Raw genomic sequence first — 18793 nt, 5'->3', positions numbered from 1 at the left:
ACACACACACACACACACACACACACTGTCTCAAGTGGTCTCAGTTGCGGTTCTGAAATAAGCCTTTTAAAATGTTTTCAAAATATTTCTGGCACTTTGGAGAAAATCCAGGACTCGCTGAAGGGATTATGTACCCCCTCTGGCCTGGGAAGGTCTCGGAGTCCCCCAGGACATGGAGGGTGTCGCTGGGGAGAGCGGAGTCTGCTGCTGCCTCCGCGACCTGATCCTGGATAAGCAGCAGAAAATGGACGGACAGACAATTTATAGTATTATTCTAAATTATTACATTTAAAATTATAACTCTAATTCAAGCGGAATAACCTATTGTCAAGACGATCATAGAGTGCAATTTATTTTCAACTCAAAATATCTTCAAACTAACAAAATATAAAGTTATTAGTGAAGAAAACCCGTCTGGATAACAGCAGACTGACTGCTCGTAAAAAATATACGACAGGTCTGGACCACACGTGAATTTTGTTCGTATCTGAGAAAAATCTTAGAATATGAAAACATTGGTGAATGCCACAMATTCTCCTMRATCACTCGTACGCACAACTTAAGAACAAATCTGTGCGTACAAATGGATCTTGCGTGAGGCCCAATGTTAGCCAGTGTTTGAGACCTTTTGTTGCTGTGGTTTTCATTGGTTATTTATTTGTTGACCCCTGTTATCGTCTGTGTCTGTGTTAATGTTTTATTTTGGTTCTATTCTGGTTTTCTGTCTTGTCTTTGTCTGTTTACTGCCTCCTGCCTGTCCATGCTCCAGCCCCGCCCACTCTCACCTGCTCCTCATATTTCTTTCCCAGGTGTTTCTTGTTTTCTCTCATTAGTTTGCCTTTATATTCTGTGTCCTTTCTTCAGTGTTTGTCTGATCATTGTGCTGTTTACAGCCTGTGATGGTGTCATGATTCTTGTTCCTTGYTTTACCATGCCATGCCACTCCTAGTGAGTTTTTGAACTGCCCTGTCAGCATTTTTTATTTAATAAATCCTTRTTTTGCCTTTTTGAAGCTGCCTGCGACCTGGGTTCATTCTTGCCTTAAAATCATAACAACCAAGTAAGTAGTGAACCAGTGGTTTTAAATGTCCTTCATATAACTTTGGTCAATATACTGTAACTGTATTGATTCTTTTTGATTAACTGTTTTTAACATTTCCCAGCCTGATGACCATCAGCATCTCTTGGTTTGAGAACTTCTTAATACATWTGTTATAATGGTCAAATTATAATAAAGTTCTCTGATTAATCAAACTCTCATCTCTGTGTAGACCTTTTGATTCTAGCAGCTAAAAAAATGTGTCAATTCATGTGGAATTGGCCTGATGAAATGTGAACACCTTTCAAGGTGATAATAAGTTCAACATGAAGTCTGACTCTGATAGTGTGATAATCAGACTTTTCTTGACACTTCCTGCTTAACTACTAATTTCTACAAATTAGCCTACACTCCATACAAGATAGGAGTGAAACATGTAATAATGCTTACAAACTGCTCCTGCCCGGGTACCAAAATATGATAAAGGCCTGATGTTATAACTGGAAAGTGAAACTCGTGAAAAGAGACCCCACCTTGTAACCCATAGGCCAAAATAATTTATTGCTAGTCCCAGCACTGGATATTTTAGAGCCCCTAAAAATYATTGGTGCACAATCTAAATGGCCAAAGGTATTATAGAAGAAAGAGACATCTGTGATGTCCTTTAGGCATCTGTTTATTATTGTCACTGCGGGTCTGACCTACAGAGATACAAATCATTGCAAATTTGATCATGGACTCTGTTGAGGTGTGATGCTGTTTGTTTTGGTCAGAAAGTTATTTTAACCTTTAAACAGCTTGTCTTGCTTTAATGCTGGTTAGATAATAAAGAATTGTGCAAACCTGTGAAGTTGAACAGAAAATGGACACAGAGAAGCAAACAGTGCGACATGTTTTTTTTATTGTTGCTGAATAGACTCTGTTCTGCCTCTCACTGAGCAACAGTGTCCATGCTGTGGCAAACACACTGCTGTGTTTTTGTCCCTCCATCAACGTATAATTGCCCACCTGGCCCTTTACCACACAGGCCACATTTCTCCCAGCTGTGAGCCTCCCCAGTGCAGCACTATCCATAAGACCCTCCTGCTCACCTGACATGGTTCATTCACCCATCAATGTGTCTGTCCCCCCCCCCCCCCATTCCACTGTGGGAGATCTGTTTCACTTCCTACACAGAGTTAAAACAYATAGACAGGCATTGGAACCACCAACAGCAATTTTTGTTATTACATTTTATATTGTATGTWTGTGGTGAGTATTTTGCCTGTAGTCTTCTAATAAAAAAAGGAGATCTGAGGGTTCTTTGTGGTCATTCCTGGCAGCGTGAAATTGAGTCACTAACTTCATATTWCACTATTAGTTGGCTGTTCTGTGAAGCGTGTAAAGACTGCATTCTGGACTGATTGAGAGGCTTGTTTTCATGTTGCAGACATAGTTGCTGGGATTTATGCAGGTTTGGCTCAGTGACCTGGTACATATGGGTGTCCCTGTGTATGAAAGTGTTACAGGGCGTCGAGTTGAAGTCAGACTATGTCCCTGTTCCCACTGTCTGTCTGTTTACTCTGCTGTTCCACTGAAGGGGAAAGATGATGAAAGCCTGCTGTTGGACAGAATACCGTCATGGCTCAGTTAGYACTTTKGGAACCTAGTGGCAACTGCACTGCAGTAGGCAACTTTATACAGCAGTCAATGCATACTTTTTAATCCTCTTATATCCGGACATTATTCTCAGAGCTTGTTTAAATTAATTTAATGTTAATGTAGTCTGCAGCTAATGCAGCCATGCCTCTGGAGAGAGCAGTGTTGATTTGCTAGTTGCTCTAATACATTTGAGCAAAGTCTTATGTTCACCTCGTAAAGGTGCATCATTTATTAGCATGACAGGTGGTCAGGTGTTTAGGCAGTTGGCATATTAAACTAACCCTGACTGAATGATAAAATATCTGGACTCAGTTTATTGGGTTAACATTCTCCAAAGCTTTATATAAACTGTTTTCCCTACAGTTCATCTTGAGGTGACACCACCAAATAATCATGTATTCTCTTAAAAGGCCGTTAAGGTTCAGTCTTTGTCTTTAGCTCAATGTCTAGTTAAACACACAACAAGGTACTGAGCATCCCCCCCAAAATGTAATACAATTTATCAACAAAACACTTGCAGGTCTACAAAGGTGATGTGCAAAGATTAAGAAATATTTGCATTCACACTTCATAATATCGCTTTTAAAAGTACCGTCATTTGACTGTGTTCCTTCAAAACTTTGTGAAAAGAAGAAAAAAAAACAGTGCGATGGCCTTGGAAATTTAGTGTGGATTGTGAAACAATCACGACTAAAGACAAGCAACAGGCTTCAGGGAGACCTGAAGCAAAACTGAATATTTAACCTGATGAATACAGGCATTCTAAGCAGGCACAGAAAGGTAAAAAAAGATGTATAAACTTATAAACTATGCCAGAAAGCTATACTGTAGTTGTGAGAAAGACTTGTATCTTAAAAAATAATAATAAAAAATAAAACATGAAAAACATATCCAACAACATAAAAGCTTGTTTGAAATTCATAAAACAGCTCAATTTAAACAAATCAAAAATGTGCCCTAAATTCCATTAAAAATCTGAAACTTGAAATCACAAGCAGCTGAACTAAAGGGGACTTTTAATTTTACATCCATGGTCATCATTAAGATTGAGAGCCAGCCATTGCAAACTAAGGTTTTAGTTCTACATCTGCTTAATAATCAAAAGTGGCAGCAAGGAAAGGAGATGGATTTTGCCAAGTTATTTATTTGTTTGTTTAATGTATTACTAGTTTTATTTTATGAACAAATACATTTTTAAAATAGACTGGGTGACAGAAATCGGAGCAGGAAAAACCCAGGGCGCAGGCGAGGTTCAAAAGGTAACAAAAAGCTTTAATAATAACAGAAAAGTCTGGTGATGCAGCTCAAATAACTCTCTAGTACTCACAGATGAACAGGGACGAGGGACGAGGAAGACAGAACACAGAACAAAGTACACTCTACAATGAACCGACAAAGACTGATGACAAGACTCAGAAATATAAAGCAAACAAATTAAGAGACAATGGGGAACACCTGGAGAGACACAAGAGGAAACAGGTGAGTGTGGGCGGGACTGGAGGCAAGACAGCAGGGAAGAGATACGCAGGGGAACAGAGAAATACTAGAAAGTGAAAGCAAAAACACAGATCATGACAGTGGGAAGGACAGACCACCTGCACTTGTATGGTTTTTGCTTATTCAAGCTTGGAAGGGATGGGTTTTTCTGATATTTTCTTTGTTGCAACCTACATTTTTACTGCTGGAAATGTTACATCCAGAATCACACAACAGCCCAGACCTTGGCTCAAGTAGCTTCTCTGCTAGAAAACCAACCATTAAATTATAGTTTCATCTTTGTAAGAACAACTGTTATCATTCTTTATGATTCTGGTTGTAAAACCAGGTTGCATTATGTTGTTACTGTGGTCCACTTACACAGTATTTTACCTACTGGTTTCTTTTTTTTTTTCTGGCAAAGGTATTTTAAAGCTTCAGTGCACCTAATTTATATAGTMAGCAGCAAATCATTCATACATTTTCCATTTGACTCTACACACACACTATATACATGTATTCAAACTGATTTTCTTGCTCCCCAACAAAAACCTGGGCTGCAGAAAAAAAGCAGGAGCAGCTCGACCAGGGCGCTTAGAGAAAATGAGTTTTCTATTATTTATACTCCCTTCACTAACTTTATGATGCCGTAAGGTGGTCATGCTGTTGTCTTCTCTGTTTATTATCTGTGTTGCACTGCTGCATTTTAATGGAAATGTCAAAGTAAAAGTTTCCTTTTGGCGATGTAGCAGAAAGCCTGTTTCTGAGGTTCAGAGAAACAAAAGAATAGATGAAGCTTATCACAGGCTGGAGCGCCTTTTAATGAGTTGGGTTGTCTGCCTGCCAGAGTCCAACACTGAATAAGTAACATTTTACCAGCTAAGCATTTTTAGCCTTATCCATCTAAAAATTATGTCTTAGCTGTGTTAGCATTGATGGTTCGCGATCATTTTATAGTTTGATTTTGAATAAATGTTTTCAGCTTCAGTGCAGCAGTTTCTGCCATAAGAAATGAGTAATTATTACTGAACTGTGAACTGAACGTGAGAGGAGAAATGTTGCAAAGRCAGTGGACTAAGATCCATTTATGTGTTAAAGCTGCTGTAAGCTTCAGCTGTCATAATAATAATTTCACACTTTTTTAAGCAAAGTTTCACTCATTTTTTGCCATTTTTGTGTTTCAAAAAAAGTTTTCTCAATGCATGAAAAAATAATAATAGTAATAAATTTTGAATGCTGAACCAGAAGTTGTTGCATGTTTTTTTCCTCTTAAGGCGGGTTCACACCAAACACATTTTGAGCAGCAAAAATGCGCCTAATGCCTCAAGTTGGATACACTACGTTCAGACCGGGACACAGACTAGACGTGCGTCTGAAGAGGGAGGAGCRTCTTGGTGTTTTTCCGGTCTGTCTTTAATGGCGGGTGAAATACAGATTAAATAAAGAAAATTGCTTTGCTTTATTTACTGAGAGCAAGTGAACATTGCGCACACCAGATAGTCTCTCTGACTGGTTGATGTGGTGCATCAAGCAGCAAAAGTTCAATCTTTTGAACTTGAGCATTGGCTAATTTGGATGTGCCGCATGCACAGAAAATGTTCTACCGCACCTACAGCTACCTTGCACGCCATGCTAAACGGGCTAAACGCGCCGCACTGCCCCTAGACGCGCGTCCGCCATAGACTTTGCATGTAAACTGGCTGCTTCGGCTGCTCAGAATGTGCCCGGTGTGAACCCGGCTTTAGTTTGAATGAAAAATTACATTTCTAATAGTCATCATGCAATGATTTTAGTTGTGTGCAACACCATTTTTTTGTGGAAATATTAAAATATCAGCATGCAAATAAATAAAAACTATAATAAATAGGCAAATTGTTTTACCTGGTTTATATGCTGGATGTTGTACAGACAAGCAGCTGGATGAAAACAACAACAACAACAAAAAAGCATTTATCAGAGTTATCAGTTATCAGCTCCTCTGCTCTTACATATGTTTTATTGACAGTAAAGAAGCTTAAAAAAGGCAGTAAAGAAGCTCACAGAGATTCTTGTTTTTACATCCCTCCTGTCTTTTATGAAATGTCTGGACAAGTTACCTGCCCTACTGCACAGGTTTGAAGACACCTCTTGATGTGTAAGTGGGATTATAGTGAAAACACTCCTCCAGTCCTTCAGCTCTTGTTGCTGACATGTTTGAGTCAAAGAGTAGAAAAACAGCAGCTTTTTGCAGCAGCAGATCCAACTTGTCTCAGCTGCAGTTCGAACATCAATATTAAATGTATCTTAATCTGTGCTGTCTCAAACATTCCCATGGGTGGATTTTTTTATTAATGTTGCTGGGTTTGAACAGGCAGTGAGCATTAGTCATTTCAAAATAAATCCACTTTGATATGGTATATACATTTTTCCTCTACACTTAGTATTGTTTTATTTGTGTCAAATGAATATAGTGCTGATCATTAGAGGGACATAATGCTGTCTGAAAAAATGTCATACTTTGAAAAATTTTGACTCGGACAAAATGCCATGGCTTTCTACTGATTCTGAATGAAGGTAGATTCTACTTTCTGATATGGCTGTGGTTCTAATGTAGCACTTAAACAGAACTGATGAAAATGAGATGATGTAAAATTTCATAAATTAGATAATGACAGTAAACTGTATACTGGCTCAGGTTGTGCTTTATTTTTGGTTTGTGTCTCCAGTGAATGARGATGTGTGGCTTGTAGATTCATACCTCTGTCAACACTAAATAAAAGTTTATATTTGATGTATGGTAGTATTGTTATTATAGGAATTCAGAGAGACTGAAGCCTTATTTTCTTTAAACACCCTGGCAGATAAATCTGACCTGCTGCCATACTGAAGGATGTGTTGTAATAGTTTAGAACCCTGGCACTAGCAGTATTTATTTGGGTATCTTTGCCAGCAGCTATAAGTGAAGCATCACAGTGCAGTGATTTAACCTTTTTTAAGACACCATTTATACTCAATTTTATTACCCAGRAACTCCATACAGACATTCATCAGGACACCTAATCAGACAGTAAGCTAACTGTTTGTTACTTTAAGCTTTACAGTCAACTGATTAGCAAGGGAGTTTTTTATTATCAGTGTGCATTGCCAATGCAATGCACACTATTGTGATTCGTTTCCCATCCAAGTCATCTCATCTTTGCCATGCTTCTCCTCCTGCATACTTTGTCCTAGAGCTGCCATTGTAATTTATACGTATATGTAAAGCCCCTGTGCCAAATGATGGCTATGCCTTTTAGTGCCTGTAAAACTTATAGTTTTTGAAATATTAATGTTTAATGAATTATAATGGCAGTCAATGGAGCCTTGTGTTGGTCCAATACTGCCCCCTGCTGCATCTACACAATATGGTACTGCACCATAGTTTCATAATATTTAAACTCAGTAGTTCAGTGATTACAATATTAATGTGATCGTATTTTGATGTTTTACTGTAATACTGTCTTATATTGTCCTATTGCTGTAATAAATTGTACTTAAGTGTCAATAATTGCATTGGCAAGGTAAACTTTTTCTGTATACATACAATCCAATCCTTGGGATTATCMTCTGCCACATCTCCTATAGTCTCATGATGAGCACTGTGGGCTTTCATGTGGGAGATCAGGGTTCAAATCCAGCTACTGCAACWTTAACAAAAATCTCTTCAAACTTCATATTGTCACACAATTACCTTAATTACAAACACCTTCTGACGTGACAGGCACAAGCTGGTATAGAAAACACATTTGAACTTGGTCAAAGTTCATTCTGAAAGTCCAATGCTCCTACCTACATTGTCATACAGCTGCCATTGTAATTTCTATCTATAAAGATCCTGTGCCAAATGATTGCTATGCCTTTTGGTACCTGTAAAACTTGTAGTTTTTGAAATATTAATGTTGAAATTTTTTTCCAAATTCATAAAATGGGAGTCAATGGGGCCTTGTAATGGTCCAATACTGCCCCATGCTCTACTCAACTTGGTACTGCTCCATACTTTAATAATATTTCATCTCAATAGTTCAGTGTTTACAATACTAATATGATTGTATTTTGATGTTTTACTATAATATTGTCTTAATACTGCTCTATTGTTGTAACATTATGCAGTTTAGTGTCAATAATTGTATTGGCAATGTGGCCTCTTTCTGCATACAAACAAACAAACCACTGGCACCTCTTTCTTCCACAGCTCCAATGTTCCAGTGGTCAATGCCATGGACTTTCATGTGGGAGATCAGGGTTCAAAACCCAGCTAAAGCAACTTTAACAACAAATCTTTTCAAACTTCATATTGTCACACAATTACCTTAATTACAAATACCTGCTCACGTGACAGGCACAAGCTGGTATAGAAAACACATTTGAACTTGGTCACATTTCATTCTGCAAGTCCAATGCTGCAGGCAAAGCCATGCTGCAATGACATGCTACATGGCGATGCACACTTGTTTTTACATCGTAAAAACCCATGTCTAGTTATTATTATTTTACTGAAGACAGGAGTGGGCAGCACATTGTTTCCAGAGAGTCATTTTGACTTAATGAAAGATCTCAAAAGACAGTGCGTTAAACTAAAATATGGACAGTGCTTGTTTCCTGAATCTATTTTAACATCATGTTCTTTTTCAGCTCTCTGAGGTCATACAAAAATCTTTTCTTTATTTGACAGGCTTTAGGGTTGACTGCTTTGTAAAAATGTTATGACATATACAGTAGACACTTGCATATTGAAATAATCTGTCAATGCCTTTTCTTTTTTCTGATGATGAATGTTTGTTCCAGAATTAGCTTGCTTTACATATTTAGAAATTTTACTGTGAATGAAAGATGTATCATGATGAGTCACGGTTTTCTTATGTAAACATTTATCCTCATTCTAGATCAGGAACCATAATAATATTATATTATTGTCCATTGAAGCTCCAGGCCTCTTTATGATAAAACATTATGATATCAAAGCATTTTTGTTTTAGACTATGTCTTGAGTTGAGCCAAGTTTATTACAATGTCATAGTTTGTGGGATTTTGCATTTTTGTGTCAATTTTTTGCATGGTGTTTTTGTATTTTGGAGTGTTTCAGTCATGGTTGTAGTTTCAGTATATTGTCTCCCAGTTTTGTTTTTTCCTCTTTGTCATTTTGTTTACACATTATCTTAAACRTGTTATTGGTACACCTGTTCTCACTCACTAATCACCCTTCCAGCAGGTGTAAGCTTAATGTTTCCATGCTGTTTCTATCAGCTCCTTTTACAAATCTCATGTTCAGTCTTGTCTCAGCTCTGGTTTCATGTTTCTGTATATTAAAGCAGCAGTTGTTACATCAGAAGTTAACATATAATTTTTTATAAGTGGGATGTTCTAATCATCATTTTCATCCTTGATTCATTTTGCCTTTGTCAATGCTTTGACAAGCATTTCTATTTTTTTTCATCTGAAAGCCAAGGCAGGTTTTGCTAGACCATTTTGTCTAAATGTGTGGTTATTGTTGTTTTTTTGTGTGTGTTTGTTTCTTTTTTCCTCCCATCAGATATATTTCCACCTCTGTAATCTGGTAAATGTTGAAAGACCCTGAACAACTAAACCTCAGCACCCCCATCATTGTACTCTTAGAGCCCCGAGGCCAATTGTTTGTTCTTCTGTCGGGTCAAGGATTGTTTACCACTTCCATCTACCTTTCTCACCTCTATCTGATCCCATTTTTCAAAGCAGTCATCATTTTGCTTGGACTCTAGTTTTCCCTCGCATCAGATGAAAAAAGATTGCAAACAAATAAATAGCTCTACATGCAGAGGAGTACATGAGCGAACACTCCCACATAATGTGGCAACGCTGTGTTTGAAGTAGAACTTCTGCCGGACCCCCTGAACAGTGAGGAGCTCAGTTTCCCACACAGCACATCTCAGCTCCCTCAGATCAGCATTCAACCCTTTTTCCCATGTGACCTTGGCTTAGAAGCAGAACACTGATACATTTATGCAAAGACAAGGCTAAATAAGTGGTTGTTGCAATTGGAAGATTTCAGAAAGTATGTGTAAAACCACTGGATCATACTTGTTTCTCTGAACAGAGCAAATATGATTTTTGACAATCAATAATTGCTAAAACTACAGATCATGAGGAATACTGACAATATAAACAGTATTATATTGTTGACATTAGGCATGGGCCGAATACTGGTTGCAAGGTATATCGTGATGTGAAAAAGTCACGGTTTCAGAACCTCTAAAATTTACTGTCATACCGTGTCTACGGTATAAGCGTTTTTTTGGTTATTTTTCCTCTGGTCTGTGCCARTGCAGACATTCCCCCCATGACCCCTCCCCTGYGCACTCCTGCAGCAGACTGCCTGTTAGCACTCGTAGCTCTGCGGGGGTTGTGTGGCGACTGAAGAACAGAGTTCCCCAAACATTTCCCCTGTCTAAAATAATGAAACCTGCTATATGAAAATACTTAGGATGCCATAAAGATGACGGCAATGTGGACCATGGAGGCAACACATGATCACAGCTCCAGGTACAGTTTATACTATCTTGAAATGAACGAGCTAACTTTAGCATCATATTGTGAAACATATCACCGTAACGCATTCTCATGTCGGACTCGTTACATATTGACACGCGGGAGGTCACCCAAGCGTCTAAATGTTGACGCACGTCCATCCTTACTTTTTTTTTTTTTTTTTTTTTTTTTTTGAGTGACATATGAGTTTAACATGAGGAATCAGGATTAAATAGTGTCTGTGGTTAGCACGAGGTTAGGGGTTAGTGGTTAACTTTAAGGTCTGTGGTTAACATGACAGATGTGGTTAACATGAGCGATCAGGGTTAATGTTAACTTTAGAGTCTGTGGTCAGAATTAGGCTCTATAAGGCTAGTAGATGTTAAATTTAGGGTCTAGGATGGTTAGTTTCGCGTAACTCTAGTCTTGTCACATCGTCCTCCTTCGCCCCATCTCGTACAGAATGGACATAATGACGCTTGGTCAAGCGTCAATACCTTGACGCGGGGGGCATGACAATGGGCTCATCACCGTGTTGTTGTGGCTTAATGCACCAGTCACAGCTTGTCTGCAAAACTGTTTGAGTTGTTGTATTGTGTGTTTGATTAGTTTTAAGTGAAAGGGGATAAAACTGAATGGTTCCTTTAGCCAAATAGCTTGTTAGCTGAACGTGTGTTTCATGAACACATATTCATAGTTGTTATTTCTTGTTTCTGTGTGCATGTAATTATATAATCTTTACGCCAAAAACTCATTTGTCATTTAAAACACAATAAAAATGCCCAACATGATACATTACTTCAATAAAAAGACTTGTGAAGTATACACTGATTTCTCTTAACCAAGAAAGCAGTGGAAAAGCAGTTAACCTAGATGTAAACTTTATCAGCATAACCTAATTGCATTAGGTGCTAAAATCACAAGTATAAATGCACGCAGGTGAATAAAATTTCAGCACAACACCTCTGAGATCTAAAAATAGCTTCCAAAGATAATTAACGTTGAATACGATAATATAAAAGTTATTTTCTTTCTTTTAAATACAAATTTCAAAACAATTTTTAGAGCTGTAATCATAATACTGTCATACCGCAAAACTGTGATATTTTTGCCCAAAGTTATCATCATACTGTCATAATTCCATACCGTCCCATGCCTAGTTGACATGTAGAAAACAAATAGTAAATCCAGTAAACAGCAATAGTTATAGTAACTGTGGAAAAAATACAATATGACATAAATGCTATTTGTGTTTAAAATAATATAACTTCACCAAGAGATAATTCAAATACAAATTTGCATATAATTTACAAAATAAGTTTATTCTATGAAACAAAATACAAAAAAGAAGTGGCTCAAAATTTTTAAAATGAACTGCATATAATTAGCTAACCAGTCATGTTTTATTTTAGAACATATATTTTGATATTTACTCCATACAGTATGCTGTGAAAATGTCTGCATAGGCAATAGTCATAGTCAGTTATTACTTTAATGCAAGTGTAAATGTGTGCAAGTGTAAATGTGTGCATGTGTGTGGGCTGTTGCTGTGAATATGTGTACATGTGGGAGATGCAGGGAATGACACAGAAGATTGAAACATAGACACAAATTCAAGCAGATGCTTCAGAAATCAATCCCAGTGTAACAGATGGAGAGATCACTAGAAGCATGATTCTCTCACCTCTTTGTGCTCTGGGTTCCCAGGAGACACTGAAGGTGCCTGCCTTCCATAATGAATGGAGCCTATGGCACAGTAACCAATGGGGTTTTTGAAACAGACAAACAAACAAACAAACAAACAAACAAAAATTGCTTTCATATTTTTGAAGTTTTGAAGGAAATGCTTCAGCACTCAGTTTGGAGTTTGGGTTTGAGGTAAAACAGAGGAAAAGTGAAAAATCTAACCACACTGAGTGCACCTAATGGGGGGTCATGGTAGCTCAGTGCTGCAGAGTTGTTATCTTGAAGATGCAGGTTAGATCCAGGTCCAGGTTAGGTCCAGGTTGGCATTAGGAAGGACACAAAGCAAATACCAAATCTTCCATGTGAGGAAACACCTGCAGAAGGAGACAGCTGTAAGAAAAACAACAATTGACAGATTCTCTTAAGACAAATTTAGGTAGCTATCACCGAGAGATGTTATTATGTTGGGTTTCATTTCAGTCACCTGAAGTCTTCTTTCTGTTTGGGATTAAAAAGATGGAACGTTGACTCTTTTGGTTATTTTTTAAGAAAAATTAATACATTTTAGGAAGCAAATATGTAACCAAGCAAATCAAAAATACTGTGGTGAGCAAAGGAAAATTATAGGTAAGAAAATCCTTATTTATAATAAGTCTAAAGCATAGTGAACAATACCTTTTGTATTTTGTAAAGTGTTTTTTTTTATGATTTTTTTAATCCTGTTATAAGCCAGGGCTAGTATTTATCAAACTTCTTTGAGTGGAATTTTAGACTTAAATGCTGATTTTTTTTTTTTTACATTTCCTCCTACTGTCAGACTTAAGTGTGTAAAAGCAAGTTATCAAAATTCTTAAGTCCAAGAATCACTCACTCTCCCAAAAGGTTAAGGTCTCCTAAGTGGTTGAGGGTTGCCATAGGGTCTGAGATGGACTGAGAAGACAGATCACCCAGAGAACACAGCTGTGTCCTCCACACCTGAGTGTGATTCTCASTTATAATGTACAGAGTAACTAAAATAAGGTGTGAAAACAGGTCATTCAATGCAAAAGAAAGAAGGGTTAAAAACAAACTATTATCAGGGCGCATAATGAGTCATCACCCAGGWTCAGCTTTGCAGCACAGCAAAGTGTTGTGAATCAGCTCAAGGACTGASACTAAGAATGAGACGCTTCATAAAWGACTTTTCGGCTCAGCTTTGAGCTAAGAACTTTTTTACACTTAAGTCCATTCTTAACAGCATTRGTAATTCTAAGAAGTTTGATAAAAAAAAAAGAGCCCTGCTATTTTTAGCAATAGTTGACATTTTTTTTCTATTTGGATGAAAAAGATAAAAGTAATCATAGAGCATCTTTTTTCTCAACACCTCCCTGATTTTTATTTTCACTCAATCTGTGAGCTGAGATTGGCTCTGATTTCYCTCCTCTGTGCAAACTTTTGCTTAAATTGTTCATTTTTCATTCTACCACAAACTGTTTCACAAAATGCTGTTTCTCTCTGCTGCTCTTCATCACTCAAGCTTTCACATCAGCATTTAGTGCCCATTTTAGGTTTTCACCAATTTTTAGACCTCTGACATAATGAAATAATGACTAACTAATACAAGGTCATCAATGTTTTTTATTTTTATTTTATTTTTAAGATAAGACCCTCTGTAAATTGTCGTCTTGTCGAATGTCTTCTTTTTAATTTTTTTTATTTTTGTTTTGTAACCTAAAATCCAAGTCTACTTTACTCGGATCTATATATTTACACTAAAAATAATGTGTTACATCAAATTACTCCTCTTTTTTTATATATATTTATAACAAACTGATTTCTAACAAAGGAACAGCAGCTGTTGTGAATTCCCCAGGTGCCTCCTTTGCTACAACACCACTTCAGAGGATCTCAAGGGGAAATGTTTCTAGTAGGCAAGGCGAGTTCATCCCTTAGTGTTTGGGAATATAAGAGGGAGTAGGCAGTGTGCATAAAGATATACACACTGCTACACACAGAGGTAGAAATCTAACTTTAGTGAACACAATCTTCAGTGAAACAGTTGGAGTAAATTACATTTACAGCCTTTTCACACACGACTGTCACTGCAGATGGGACAGATTAAATCTGCAGCTTTACTTGTTCTCAATTAAAATGTTGTGCAGAGCAAGCTTTCTCCTCCTGTCTCACACAGTTTGTGTGTCTTCTGCCTTTTACACTGATTGGTCCTCCTCTCTCTGGTCATGCTGCACTGAAGAGAAATGACTTGGGACGGACAGAAACGGCAGCAGAGGTTAATCAAAGGCTCTAAAGGTTAGTAATTAGATAGTTAATGCAGCACTAATAAGGACAATCATGCTCTACATTAGATGCATAAAAAGCCTCACAGATCAAATTATGTGCATAGGATTTAATAAAGACAGCACACTCATTTAGGCTGGGGAAGTTGTGTAATGAAAAATAAATCAGAAGAGAGGGCGAGAATGATTTAAATCTTCCTATGCATTTATCATCACTGCATAATCCTCAGAGAAAGTCACTGTAAGTCAAACAAACATCTTCACTGGCTGAAAATAAAACTGGATGATGTGAAGTGTAGTTTTTGTTCTGCTTCAGTGCACCTTTGTTTTACAGTGAAATAACCTGTTTTTGTGACTAGTCATTTGACATATTTTTTCACAAATTACATTTTGTTAATAGACAATGAAAAATGGTGTAGTCCCCCCCCCCCCACACCCCCCAAGGTTGGGGTCTCTGCAGTTAGTAGGTGGGAAGGTGGGAGCTTATTGTGTGAAAGGAGTTTGTCCACATTTGGACATTGTACATGTGGAGGGATGTGTCTGTCTAAAACCAGGAAAATTATATCATTTTTTGAATATGAATATTAATTATTATTAGTCATAACTTGAGACATAAAGGTGCTAGTCACACCAAAGTTGAAATCAACAAATTATGTTTACATGTTCACAACATTTTTACTGTTATGTTACTTCATCTTTTAACTTGCCCCACAAGTCAATCCCACCAATCACAGTTTTGCCAAACTCTACCCACCCAAAAAGCTTTGGCTATTTTCCAAACTTTGCCAATCATGTTTAGGACAAAGTCTGCCCACACAGACATGAAACGCCTCCTATGTCCTGCAAAGACTCCAACTTTGTTTTCTACACTTCAATTTGTTTCTAAAGTTGTGCTTTTCTATCTTTGTAAACTCATTCAAACAAAATGCATTACAGCAAATTAAACATTTTAATAGTGTTCTCACTCAAAATTCAATTATACTAAAGTTTTGCTTTATTATGTTCCATGACCTGAAACAAGTAATCTTTGTTATTTAAATTGCCCTTCATAGTGAAAGATGTTCAACAGTGTAATTGTCTGTCTGCTTGTTTGTTTGCCTTTTAGCAACATATTTCATGAATCACTGCAGATCTTAAAGACAKTTGGAGAGCGTAATCATTTAACAACTAGTGAACACGGTTCAACATGACCCCCACAGCTGGTCAACTTCAGCAAACACAAACATGACGACAAGACAGTGAAATTTACAGACATTGAGACTTAGTATAACCAGCAACTGAGATCATCCCAAGCTTAAACTTTTTTGTTTAAAAAAAGTTTAAGCTTGTTGGGCAATAAACGTGTGCATTTTTGTCAKGATTTCAATGACTAAAGTTATTTTTCAATACCCATAACGCAGAAGATGAAAATTTACCAGAGACTCAAGCAGTCAGACTTGTTTAATTAGAAAAAAATCTTAACGCGTCAGTGGAGGGAGAAGTTTTTTCCAGTTCTACAATTCTCTTATCTGTTAGTGAATTGTATACATATGCTTCTAACTATTTATGTAACATGTCAGGCTCCAGTGAGTAAATCTCTTTTTTTTGTCAATTTTGAATCATTATTTAGGTGAAACTAATCATGATTTTAACTAGCCAGGTTTTGTATGTGTCATAATCTGCCTCGTATCAAATAAAACTTAATCTGTTTTAAATTCACCTGATTGATCAGAATTTTGACATTATTTGTTTTTATCAAATGTACCCACCCATCTGCTATCTTGAGTCTGTGCCAACAATTATCTCATTTCACCAAAAGACTTCTGATTGTTGACTGATGAGCCTAATAAAAGATTCCCATTAAGACTACTTTTGTGTGTTAAAGACATTAGATATGATTTATTATGGTTTGGCAACAACTGACCGCTTGTTGCTCACTGCCTGCAACAAAGAAACATTAACAGCATCTGGTTTAATTTGGGTTTCATGGCTCAAAAGATTAGAGCTGTCGCCTCACAGTAAGAAGGCTRGAGTTTGCATGTTTGTGCAAACTGTTTGGGTTTTCATTTCAGTTTTCTTCTCAAAGACTAAAAACATACATGTTAGGGTAATTTGTAACTAAATTCATAGGTGTGAGTGAGWATGTGAATGGTCGTTTGTCTTAAGGTCATATTCACACCTGTGTAGGGGTCACCTCAAGTGGAATAARCAACAAAACCGTCTTTGACCTCAGGCCTCTGATGGTGCATTTGTAACAAAAAGTTCACAATGTTCAAACCACTTTCCAAAACAGCGTTTAAAAACRGCTTTTCAACACCAGCAAGCAGGGTTTTTAACACTTTCTTGCAACGGAAGCTTCTTCTCCTAAAGCTCTCAGAGTCACTGCGCCGGCATGCAGCTGTGCGCATTCTGCACACGAATGCCCCTTTTCCACTAGTGCCACTTAGTGTAGTGTCGGTAYGGTTCGGTACGGTTCCAAGCCATTTCCMTTAGGCCAGATCCATGGAAGTGGCACCTTTTTTTTAGTACCTACTTCATTGTGGTTCCAAGCGGCCCCAGCTGACACCACAATGCRACGTCAGAACACTGTTCGTCACTGATTGGCTAAATTTTTGCAAATGTTTAAAATTTCAAAAGTTATTCATCAAATGTGTTTCCATCTCTCATTTTGCCCATTATTTTTTTTATTTCAAAAAACCTAAAAACCACCTCCACCAACCGCCCAAAACACACCCATTGGAACCGGACTGGAACATCAGTGGAAAACCAACCGGTCCAAACCGTACCGACCCGTACCTACACTGACCATTCCGACACTACATCATGGAAAAGGGACATAACAGAAATATGTGGGTCAGAACCGAACCTCCRGAAGCTCAAATTAGCTTCTCTTCTTCTCAAAACTGCCTTTAAAACACACACATGAAGCTTCCAGTGTGGCTTTAGCCAACAGCAGTTAACAAGGTGAGCCCACGGCTCACGCAAACAGTGCTTTTCACTGCAACTTGAGGTGACCCCTACACCTGATAGTCTGGTAGACTCGGTTTGATTGGGGACCAAAATTACAAGCTTTGTTTACATTTTCAGTTGTTGTGGTTCACATTCACGCTGCACTTTGACAAACAAACTAAATCCTGTGAACAACCTGTCCCCTCCCTCGCYTGTGGTGGCRCTGCACCAAGATCCACCCAAGCTGGAAGTTGGATGCTCTGCCTTATGGAGCCGTCTCAGCCACCTTGTGTGGGAAAACAGTTTTCTCCGTGGTTCTGCCTCATCTTCCACTCATGCTGAGCCCATTGTTGAAGACTGTTTGGCACATTTGCCAAAATAACAAAATAAATCCTACAACCACTAAAATCTGACGTGTTTGTTTACATTTTGTGAATAAGACGTTGCAATCAGTGTCTTCTTCTGTGGTTTTCGTGTTGATTCCTTCGGTGGTGTGAATCGTGTAAACAAAGCTTGCAATTTTGTTTCCCAATTTTGGTTGAACCGAGTCTACCGGATTATCAGGTGTGAATATGACTTAAGTGTCCCTGTGATGGACTCACAGGGTATCCCCTGCCTCTGACTGCTGCAGATAGGAACCAGCATCCAATTCATTCCTGATGCCTCAGAATAGAAAGTAGGTAAACAACAAAAAAGTCTCAGTGTAAGCCTCAGTGTTACCCTAAGATAACATGTACCAGCTGGGAGGAGGAAAGACATGACAAGTTGCAGGGTGTAGGTGGTACCCACACAGCCTAGCAAGGTGAGGCTCAGGCTGTAGCTACAGATTGAAGTTAGACTGAAATCTCTCAGGAAGGGACTGATCAAAATTAGGGTACAGGAGGCCACAATACAGCTCACACACTCTGAGGCAGCAGCAATCAAACATGTATGTGAGTCGACTAAAAGAAACACACCTGCTCCCCTTGACTTCCATTGATTGTTTTCTGTTTTTTTTTTTTTCCTCTAATTTCAACATCCCTACATTAAAAGCCTGTTTTCACTTGTGAAACATTTAGGAGATGGAAATGTAGCTCCAGCCAACACATTTTTTTTATTTTATCAGATTTTAGTTCTGCTTATTATATCAGTGGATTTCTACAAGATTTTCTAAATCATTTTTTATAGTTGCCTCAATTTTGTAGCTCTACCAGTTTTTCAATTCAATTTTTTCAATTCAATTTTTATC

This window comes from Austrofundulus limnaeus, unplaced genomic scaffold (genome assembly GCF_001266775.1).
Source record: "Austrofundulus limnaeus strain Quisiro unplaced genomic scaffold, Austrofundulus_limnaeus-1.0 Scaffold459, whole genome shotgun sequence".
Classification (NCBI taxonomy): domain Eukaryota; kingdom Metazoa; phylum Chordata; class Actinopteri; order Cyprinodontiformes; family Rivulidae; genus Austrofundulus; species Austrofundulus limnaeus.
Note: the sequence above shows the minus strand (reverse complement) of the source record.